Genomic DNA, 10,272 nt, shown 5'->3' on the forward strand with positions numbered 1-10,272 from the left:
AATACTTCCGGCCTGGTTTGCGTCGGGCAAACACAAGGGGAACTTGTGGGGAGCTTCTTCTGAACAGACCCCAGTTTCCAAAAAAGGAACAAGACCAGAATTCGACAACTGGATAGGGCAGGCCTGGCAGGCCCTGGCTTCTGTGGAATGCTCAGCCCCAAGTTGAGCCACGAGCCTCTTCCCGAGTTCCGTGTAGGCCCCCCTTTTTCCGTGCCTGGGCCGACTTCCACAAGGAATAGTCACGACTTTGAAAGGTTCTGGCCAGTCTCCAAGCTTGCATCTGAGCAACCCCCCTCAAAGGACCAAGTGCAAATGGAATGTTCACTTGGCACCCGGACGTTCCGGGGCGCACGGACGTGCCTGGCTGGGAGTGGGGCGGGGGGACGCGTGGGAAGGAAGAGTACTGAACAGAAGTACAACTGTCGCGCTGGCCTGCTCACCTCCTCCAGTTGCGGCCCTGGGCACTCGGCGCCCCCGCTCAGTCACGAGGCCTGACGTGTCTCCTTCGGGCCCTCCCCGGCCAAATGCGCACTTGGGTTCCAGCGTGGGGCCCGCTGCACGTCAGGCCCTGCAGAGGCGGGTGACGTGCCGGAAAGGCTGCGGTGGGGGTTGGTGGAGGTACTGCTTGGACTCGCCACACACGCCCCCCACCCCACTCTGCGCCGCAGCCGCCGTGGCCACTATCACCACCACCACACTCACACACTTTCAGCCGCAAGATTCTAGAAAGGAGGGGCTGCATGGAGTGTAGAGGGAGCGTTAGGAGCTAAGAGGTCTAGAGAGGTCGCTCTGAGGCCAACGCGGGAGTGGGGTGACCAGCACCAGTAGAGATAGAGGGTTGGGGTAAGAAGGCAAGAAAGAGCGTAGGGAGGCAAAAAGCCAGCCTGGGACAGCTTGTCCTGCGTCGGGTTGTGTGTCAGAGCCTCCGCAGCTCAGAGGATGGAGCTGCGGTGTTTAATAAATAAGCGGGGGAGGCAGGGAAGAAAAGGTTCACGTCCTCTCCACTCGGGCCTCAGCCCCCGCCCTCCGCAGCCGCCTGTTTGGAGTGATAATCCCGGGCCCTGCGCGCTGCAGCCAAGGAGGCTGTAAATCCGCATCCATCACCTCCATCACCGCGCAATCATTGGGTCGGAATTAGTCACTACGGCCTTAATTACTTTGTCAAAGATGAAAAATAGTAATTGATTTTGTCCTTGATCACTTTGTCCCCCCACCCTTTCTTGCTGATAAGCAAATAAATAGCAATTTGTGAAAACCCGCGTTCACCCGGCGGTATGGGGTAGCTGAAAGAAAAAAGGCCGTCAGGCAAGAGCCTAGACGCTGGTGTTTGTGCCAGACACTAAAGGCAACCTGGAAACCCGGTAGGAGAGGGCCCGAAGGACGGCCTACTGCAAGCAGATCGCTGCCCTCCTTCTCCCAGGAAAAGGAAAGAGGAGGAAAGGACAAGATGTTTTGCAGCGAGTGCCTGCCCTGGGCGCTTGTGGCACCAGCCTCCTCAAGTCCTCAGGGCAGCATGCAAAAAACAGCTGCTAGTACATTTCCACAGAGAGGCAAGGAAAATTGCCCAGGGTCAACAGTCAGAGCTAAGATTTGATCCTGGTCCTGACCATCCTTCAACATGTGAACTGTGATGCGAGTGGGTGTCTGTTCAGGCAGTTCTCAGGAGGGAGTTCTTATCGCCTAAAACTTCTACAGAAGATGGATGTGAGAGCTCAGTGTGGGTTTCAGGTGACCTTACTGGTAGTCCAGAACCATGCAGCAATTTTGTCCCACTTGTCTACTACTGCCCAGTTCCACTGCAGCATTGTTCTGTGTTAAGAATGTGGGTTCTGCAGAGAGAGTGCACCACCTCCTGGTTTTGTAACCTTGAAGGGAATTCCTGATCAGTAAAATGTTGATAATAAGAATTAAGTACCTTGGAGGTGGGGCTTGAGGATTAATTGAGAGAATGAAATGAAGGGCCTAGATTGAGACTGTCTCCCTGGTGTGCTTTTAATAAGCTGTTGTCATTATTTAGTCTAGATAAATCATATGTTTGAAGCCCCAAGAATTTAGCAAATAAAGCAGTGTCCGTTGTCCCCCCCCACCCCAGAAGCTTAATATGGGTAGACACGCTCAAAACAGAAAGCCTCATAAAATAGGTAATCATGCTGCATCATTTTTCATTCCTTATTCAGTGGTCTTGTTGCTCAATCAAGTATCACTTTTATTTTAAAAAAATTATGAGCATCCTGGAAAATTGCTCAAACACAGAAGCCACTGAGTGTTCCCTGAAGCACCTTTTGTTTAAATCAATGTTAATCTCAACATAAATAGCAGAAGCTTGGAGCTCTGTACTCAGCCTCACTGTCCAGTTCTCATCCAGACCCCCATGCTGAGGAGACAAATGAATCAAGGCAATCTTCCTTCACCAGAGCATTTCAGAAGAGTCCATACTTGGAAATCAGGGCTTCCACTGAGGAGCTCATTTGTGTGCAAACTATACGTCCAAAAATCTCCAGACTCAGACAGCAGGACGCTTGCTCCTGAGTCAGCAGTAGTGACAATTCCCACTTCACTGCAGCAGAACACAGGGCAGTGGGCACTGCGCAGACGCAGAGAAGTTTAGAACAGTCTGAAAAGGATGTTCAAGGTCATCTGTAATCCCATATGCCTGAGGGAGAAAATGAAGTCCAGGGAGAAAAGGAGAATGCTCAAGGCCACTTGACATATTAAAAGCAAGATCTAGCTGCAACTCTTCTTTTTAAAAAGTATATGTATGTATGTATACACATATATATTATCCTTGTGATCCAGCAATCCCCCTCTTAGCAATATATTCCAAAGAAAAATTAAAATCCTGTGTGTGTGTGTGTGTGTGTGTTTTCAAGTAAAATATAGAAGCACATCTATTACGTAGTCACTAGGATTACTGATAGACAAGATGGCCATGGATGTGAGTGTAATGGAGGTGACAGGAGGGAGGAGCCAAGCCAAAAGAAGTAAAAGAGGGAGAAAGACTGTATTCTGGGGGAAAATTAAAGGTTATAATTTTATTTACAAGTTTATATTTTAAAAGTATACAAATTTTTAAAGTAAAAATTTAGCAGTAGAATATATTGCCTTCATTAATGAGAGTATTCATCAAACAGGCTGCTTTCATTAGAAAGTATTAAATTTACATCTATTTTACTGTCTTTCTCAGAGGAGTAGAGCTCAGAAAAATGAATTCAGTTAATTAAGGATCCTAACTACCAATATTTGGCTAATCCTCCTTCCTAAGGTCCTTCTGTTTTTTTTATCTCCTAGCTCTGCTGGGGTGGAACCAAGGCATAATTAAGACCTTCAGAGGACACAGTCTTGGAATACATGAAGCCTATGTGTTCCCTCCACCCCAGCCTTATAGTGTGCACTAAAATATAAAGTAATATTACACCCACCTGAAAGTTTCTCATTTCTAATTTTTCCATAATTCTATAATGACGACATTAATACTTTTCTGGTAAACATCATATTCATCTCTTTCTTCTCCTGCTCCCTCCCTTTCTCTCCCCACCCGCCCCCCTTCTTCCTTCCCTCCCTCTCTCTCCCCCCAACCCCTCTCTCTCCCGTCCTTCCTTTTCTAATCTCTGATTTACTCCTTGCATGGATTTGGTGTAACTACTCCGTAGCTTCTTTCAGGGGTAAGTCTTCTATATTTATCCATCTGCTGCTAGTTCCCAAAACCCAAAACAGGAAATACTAGCATTGTAAGATATGTCAGGTCTCAATTATAATTATTATTGAGAATAGATTTCTAATACATGGGTACAAGTGAACTGATATTTTGTGTCTGCAGTGTTGTGGCATTGGTAAATAAGATTATTCCCCCTTTCTTTCTTAAATGTTTCTTTTCCCTCTAGTCTTCTCTGGTTGTCCTAGTTAGCAGGAAAAAAAATCTTGAGTTCAATGGCAGACAAACCTAGCAGGAATTCTCACAAGTAGAGCAGAACAGATGTTGGGAAGCTCCACTGTACAGGCAGTTTTTGAAGTTAACTCGGGGTTATTAAGTAGAATCTGAAGAAGGTACCAAGAAATACAATGGTAAAGACAGGATAGTAGTCTATGAAGCAAGGTCTGAAAATTCAAGAAGCTTTGCACTAGTAGGAACTGCTAGATGGCATTGATTAAACTTTAGGAACTTGTGATTTTGTTTCTGTAGCAACCTTGTAAAATGGGCCCAGAGGGGCATGGGCATTAGCACCAAATTTGGAACTCTGGGTTCTAGTAACATGCAGCATCCAACAGGATGAGACCATATCAAACAATGGCCTGAAGGAGTTCATCCAGCCTACAACTCTTGACAGATACCTAGAGTTGTCTAATCATGATGATAGCTGTCCTTTGTGATGTCACCATTAGAACTTAGAAATGATCCAGGAAATCTTTTTTAAACAATCTCTATTGCATTCTATTTTAGAGGGTTTTTATTTCAGTCCAAACCTCTTCCTGGGTGGAGGGTAATATGATATAGTGAAAATAGGGATGTAGAATTAGACATCAGTTAGGAGTTTGAGCCAACTACAGCCACTTGTGAGTTCTTAGGTAGTTTACTTATCCTCAGAGACTCACTTTTTCTTTCAGTAAAATGGGTTTCCTATGGTGATTAAATAAGATAAAGTGTATAAAAACTTCTAGCACAGTGGTTGGCCTAAAATAAGGGTGTTTCCCTTGAGATACTAGATTTTAAAGCTACTACCCAAAGTCACTGTTCTCTTAGAGCTGTACCCCAATGGGTTCTTCCTATATAGCTCAATATATCTGGATTTACTGGCCAAGTCTTTGTTTATTCTGCCTCTTTCTAGATGGGACAGGAGCTTTGCATCCCCCCTGCCTACCTTGTTTCCCCCACTAAAAATACTAGACCCTGTTATAACTCTGTATCTGCCCCTGCAGTACCCTCTGCCTCAAATAACCCTCCTTTCAGAGTGAATTCCAACCTACAGCAGGAGACTCACTGCTCAAGCATGCATATATATATATATATATATATATATATATATATATATATATATATTCTCATAGGCTCTTTATAAGCAGAGTTAATGTCCACATTCCCTGTGACTCTCTAGCACCTACTGCCTTGTAAATATTTACTCCCAAGCATATCTTTTCCTCTGCAGTAGTAACTAGCTACATTGGCTACTTGCATTTAGATTAATTAAAAGATAATTCAGTGTAAAACTCCATTTTTAGTCATACTAAATACATTCTTAGTGCCCAATAGCCACTTGTGCGGGACAGTGCAGAGAACATTTCTATCATTACAGAAAATTATGTTGGACAGCACTGTTCTAAATTGCGGATTCTTCAAAGGCAGAGGCATCATTAATTTTTTTAAGACTTGTATATTTACAACTTGTACTGATAGTAGGGCATTAGTATTTTTGAATGAGTGAGTTAAAAAACAGAATAGCTTCTTAGTTTCATGTATGTCACCTTATATGTTTTCACTAAGTCATGTCTTATATTATTATTGCTTTTTATTTTTTATTTTGTTTTTCTGATTATGTGTGTTCCATATGGAAGGTTTGAAGTAGCCCAAAGAAGAACATAAAAATGTATGTTTCCACCTACCCAAAAATGTATTGGATTAACATTTTGGTTTAAGACCTTCTGGCTCTTCTTTTGTATTGACTTTTTGTTTTTGTTTGTTTTTACAAAATTTTGTAAAATGCTTTTTTTTTTTTCACTTATATAATATATTGTTGGTTAGTTTTGTCCCATTGCCCTGAAATCTACAGTATCTTTTTCCCCCATGGTGGTACTAGGAATCAAACCTAGGACCTCAAGATTCTCTCTGAGTCCTCTACCATTGAGCTACATCTACAGTTATACGTTATTATTTTTAATTTCTGAGCAGATTTTCTTTTTTAATATTTATTTTTTAGTTTTCGGTGGACACAACATCTTTATTTTATTTTTATGTGGTACTGAGGATCGAACCCAGCACCCCACGCATGCCAGGCGAGTGTGCTACCGCTTGAGCCACATCCCCAGCCCTACTGAACAGATTTTCATGGTAAGAATATACCACAATTTTATGTGTGGTGGGGGGCTAGGGAGTGAATCTACGGGCACTCTCCACTATGTGGCAGCCTTTTTTATTGTTTATTTTAAGACAGGGTCTTGCTACGTTGCTGAGGCTGTCCTCATACTTGCTATCCTTCTGCCTCAGCCTCCCAAGTCACAGAATTGCAGGCATGTGCCACCATCCCCAGAGTCTCACCATAATTTAACTAATAGACAATTATTGTGTATTTGGTTGTTTCCAATTTTTTAAAAAAGACTAGCACTACATTCTGTATATTTCTGTCTATACAAATCTTTGCTCATCTCTCTAATTTGGATTCTCAATGTAAGTTTCTAAACATGAAATTACTATTCAAAATAATTATACATGCTGGGCATGATGACACATGCCTATAATCCCAGTAGCTTGGGAAGCTGAGACAAGAGGATCACGAGTTCAAAACCAGCCTCAGCAATGGAGAGGTGCTAAGTGACTCAGTGAGACCCTGTCTCTAAATAAAATACAAAATAAGGCTGGGGATGTGACTCAGTAGTTGAGCTCAATCCCCAGTACCCCCCCAAAAAGAATTATACATTTTTTTAGAAGTGGATCCCTCTTAACTGGACTAGTTCTTTTGTTTGGTTTTATATTTGCCTCAAGACATGGATATGGAGCTGTATATGAAGATGTATCCAAGCTCTAAGCCAAAGGTGGCAGTGCTCTGTGGTTTGTTTCCATTCTTCCTGCCAAGAATGTCCAGCAATCTGTGAATACCTCTGGCTATGAAAAAAAGCCAAGTGAACAAAAAAAAAAAATCCATGGTATGTTTCCATAAAGACTAAACCAATATTCTCTTCAGCATAAAGAAAAATTTTAAATGGAAAGAATATTAGTAAATACACATATTTATAATCGTCAATGTACACAATGTCCAAAGTTTACGACTATTAGGACCAGACAAATTAGCCCATCTGTTCACACAGGATTTACTTCAACAGTTTCAAGAAATAATGTGAACACTGTCAAAATGTCCAGGGTTTGTGAGCACTTCTTCTGCAGTGGAAAGGCCGGATTCAGGCTCTCTCTGGTTTCTGTAGATTATGTGGATGATGACATGTTTTTCCAAGTCATTAACTTGGGCGCAGCTTTGAGGCCAAATGAGAAGCTACATCCAAACCATTCTAAGGGTCTGGATGATTGGTGGAGCCAACAAAGGGAAGACCCTCTGTCGTTTACTGCTGTGGGAGCATTTGGGGAGTGTGATTGCCTGTGACGATGCATGGTTCGGTGACTCCATTGTTTCACGAAGGCCTGCTTTTGCTGATACTAAGAGAAAAAGGTGGACTGTGTGTGTGCCCCCACATGGGATATTCAAGGTGATACTATCAAAGATATTTTAAATGCTTTTTTTCCTCTTAAACCTCTACTGTTATTTTTAGCATTGCAACATCTTTTGAATTACATTGTGGAAGAAAAATAAGCAAAAAGAAAAAAATAAGCATGATCTCATTAGGACCCTTTCAATTGCAAGGGACAGGAAAGCAGTTTAAAACTAGCTGAGGCTTGTGGTACAGACAGGACAAAGTCAAAATGGAGTTGACTTCAAGATATGCTGGTCCCATGGGGGCTGCTCACAGCATCAAGATGGATCCTTTCTTTGAGCCCTGGCCTCTGTTGGTCCTTCTGTCTTGTGCTTTCAGACTCTCATGTCAGACCACCCAGGGATGTGAGTTCCTGTGACCATCGAGATCTCTATTCCAGGCTGGGAAGTTTGGGGAAAGCACTCTGGACAAGGCCTTCAATGCAGGTAGATTATTTGGAAGGAGTCCTGGGAGAAGTAGTGAGGGACCAAAGGATATGAGAGAGTCAATAAAGAATGTGCTAATGACTGAGCCATCTCTGCAGTCAACTAGGGTTCACCTGAGGTAACACATATTGGAATTCTCCCTCTAAAGGATGGGAGCTAGGACCTTTTGCCAGAATTCCACCCCTTATTGGCTGAGGATTGTCCCCGAGTTGTTGAATTCTCAGCACTCTACAGCTGAACTGGGCAGGTTGCTGTAACCCTGGAAGAAGTCTCAGGTAGAGAAATAGTGTGACCTGGTTGCTTGGGGTGAGGGAAGGTACCAGTATTCCAGAAATTGTCCTACATGGCTGTGGGTAACATAGATCAGCCACACAGGACAACTTTGGGTATTAGTTTACCCTGTGATCACATGGCTGACTGGGAGACATGACAAACCCCACTGCCCATCATCTGCAGTGAATACCATGCTGCATATTGCCAGACTGGGAAAAGATAAAAATTTACAATTTTTGATTTCTGCTGAATGTACATCACTTTTGTGCCATCATAAAGTCGCAAATTCTCTGAGTTGAACCATTGTAATTTGGGGACTATCTGCATGATGAACACTTTACCATATACCTGTCAATGTATCCTTAATCATTTTTTTTTCTATTGAAAGACTCAGGATTAAAAGAGCACTGGGAAGATGAATCCATGAAATCCCCAGCAATGTCTCTGAAGCAAAAAGCTTCAGTGTACGATGTCGGGTATTCCAGGAAACAAATCTGAAGTCACAGAAGTCAGGATTTGAATTCCACTTCTTTTGACTTAACTATCTGACCTTGATCGATTTATTTAAACTCACAAAATTTTAAACCTATCTTATACATAATTAGTGTGAAACAGAATGACAACTGTTATGACCATCCTCTGTTAAATAGGGATCATCATTCATGATAGCTTGCTTAGGGTATATAGGAAATATGCCCAGGAGAGAGCCTAACACATAGTAGGTGCTTAATTAATCACATCTTGCTACTCTGATCCTTTAACCTTATTTCAAGGCAGACTTTCCTATCAGGCAATGCAACGAGGCACCACATCAATGAAAAGAGTTCTTTCTGCCAAAAGAGATTCTCCTAAACAAAAAGATATTTTTACTCTGCCACCTCTACCCTGAAATTCCACTAGTTCAAAATTCATTTAATATCATAAATAATTTTTTTAAAAACCTACTCCTAGAATAACTAATTATGGCACCATTTACATTAAAGTACAAACTTTATTACATGTTTTTCCTCCTTATATTCACATTTACAGTATCTATAAATGAAAACTCTAGTTAGTGATGAGGTAAATGGAGTGAGTTTTGACCTATAGGCCGTTTGGGTGGAGATTCCCAATGGGAGGGAGACTTGGGCTTCCAGAAGGGAGTTTGGGGTTCCTGGACTTCAGAGGAGCCAGGAGAAAGAGAGCAGGAGGTAGGAAGATGAGTGGTTTTCAACTTCTTTCAATCACCACTTCCCAAGAATTGCTAATAAGAAGAAATGATCTGGTTCCAATTGAATTGAGTTTCAGTGTTCAATTTTTTGCTTAGCTCTGGAAGGAAGTAGCCCTATCCTGGGTATCAGGAGCCTCACGTCTAGCACTTAGAAGTTGGGTGACTTTAGACAATTTACTAGCTTCTCTGAGACTAATTTCTGCAGATGTAAACAGGGATAATAAATCTTGTTGTGCCTAATTCTCAAATCTGTGATCAAGATAAGATAAGAGAATGGAGAGAACGGAGGTAAATTGTGAATAACCATGCAATCGCAAGAGCTTGGATCTCTTATTTTCCCACTGTTTGTGGGATTTAAAGTCTATAGGTCTGTTTTGTCTGTGTGTGTGTGTGTGTGTGTGTGTGTGTGTGTGTGTGTTGAGAGGATGGATCTCTCTTGAGGAGTATAATAAAAAGATCACTTACCTAATGATAGGACATTGATAGAGCCAGAATGAGAAAAAGATCCTATGATTTGGATGTGACAGTCTGCTAACTGTGTTCCTGTTTGTTCTCTTCTTCCACAATAATTGAATTTAGGTGGGCACGTAGCAATCTAATTAAAGATAGTGTATTTGTACAGTGAGATTAGCCCTTATCATTCTGTGGGGCCAATTGGATGTGAGCAGAAATGATGTGCACTCTTGTGGTCTTGCCCTTAAAAAAATTGATCATAAGTTCTCCATTTCCTATTAAACATGTCTCTCCCTCTTCTGGTTGGCTGGAGGAGGTTAAAAGCTAAAACCACCACTTTGAACCTACAAGTAAGAGCCACATGTTAATGGCAGAACTGCCCACTAGCCCAGTACCTCTTATCTCCTTGCTGTGACAAAAGAAAAAATGAACTCTTCCCTAGTATAAGCTGCTATCATCCGGGGTCTCTTTGTTACAGCAGCTTAGACTGTACCCTAG

The sequence above is a fragment of the Ictidomys tridecemlineatus genome, chromosome 4 (genome assembly GCF_052094955.1).
Source record: "Ictidomys tridecemlineatus isolate mIctTri1 chromosome 4, mIctTri1.hap1, whole genome shotgun sequence".
Lineage (NCBI taxonomy): Eukaryota > Metazoa > Chordata > Mammalia > Rodentia > Sciuridae > Ictidomys > Ictidomys tridecemlineatus.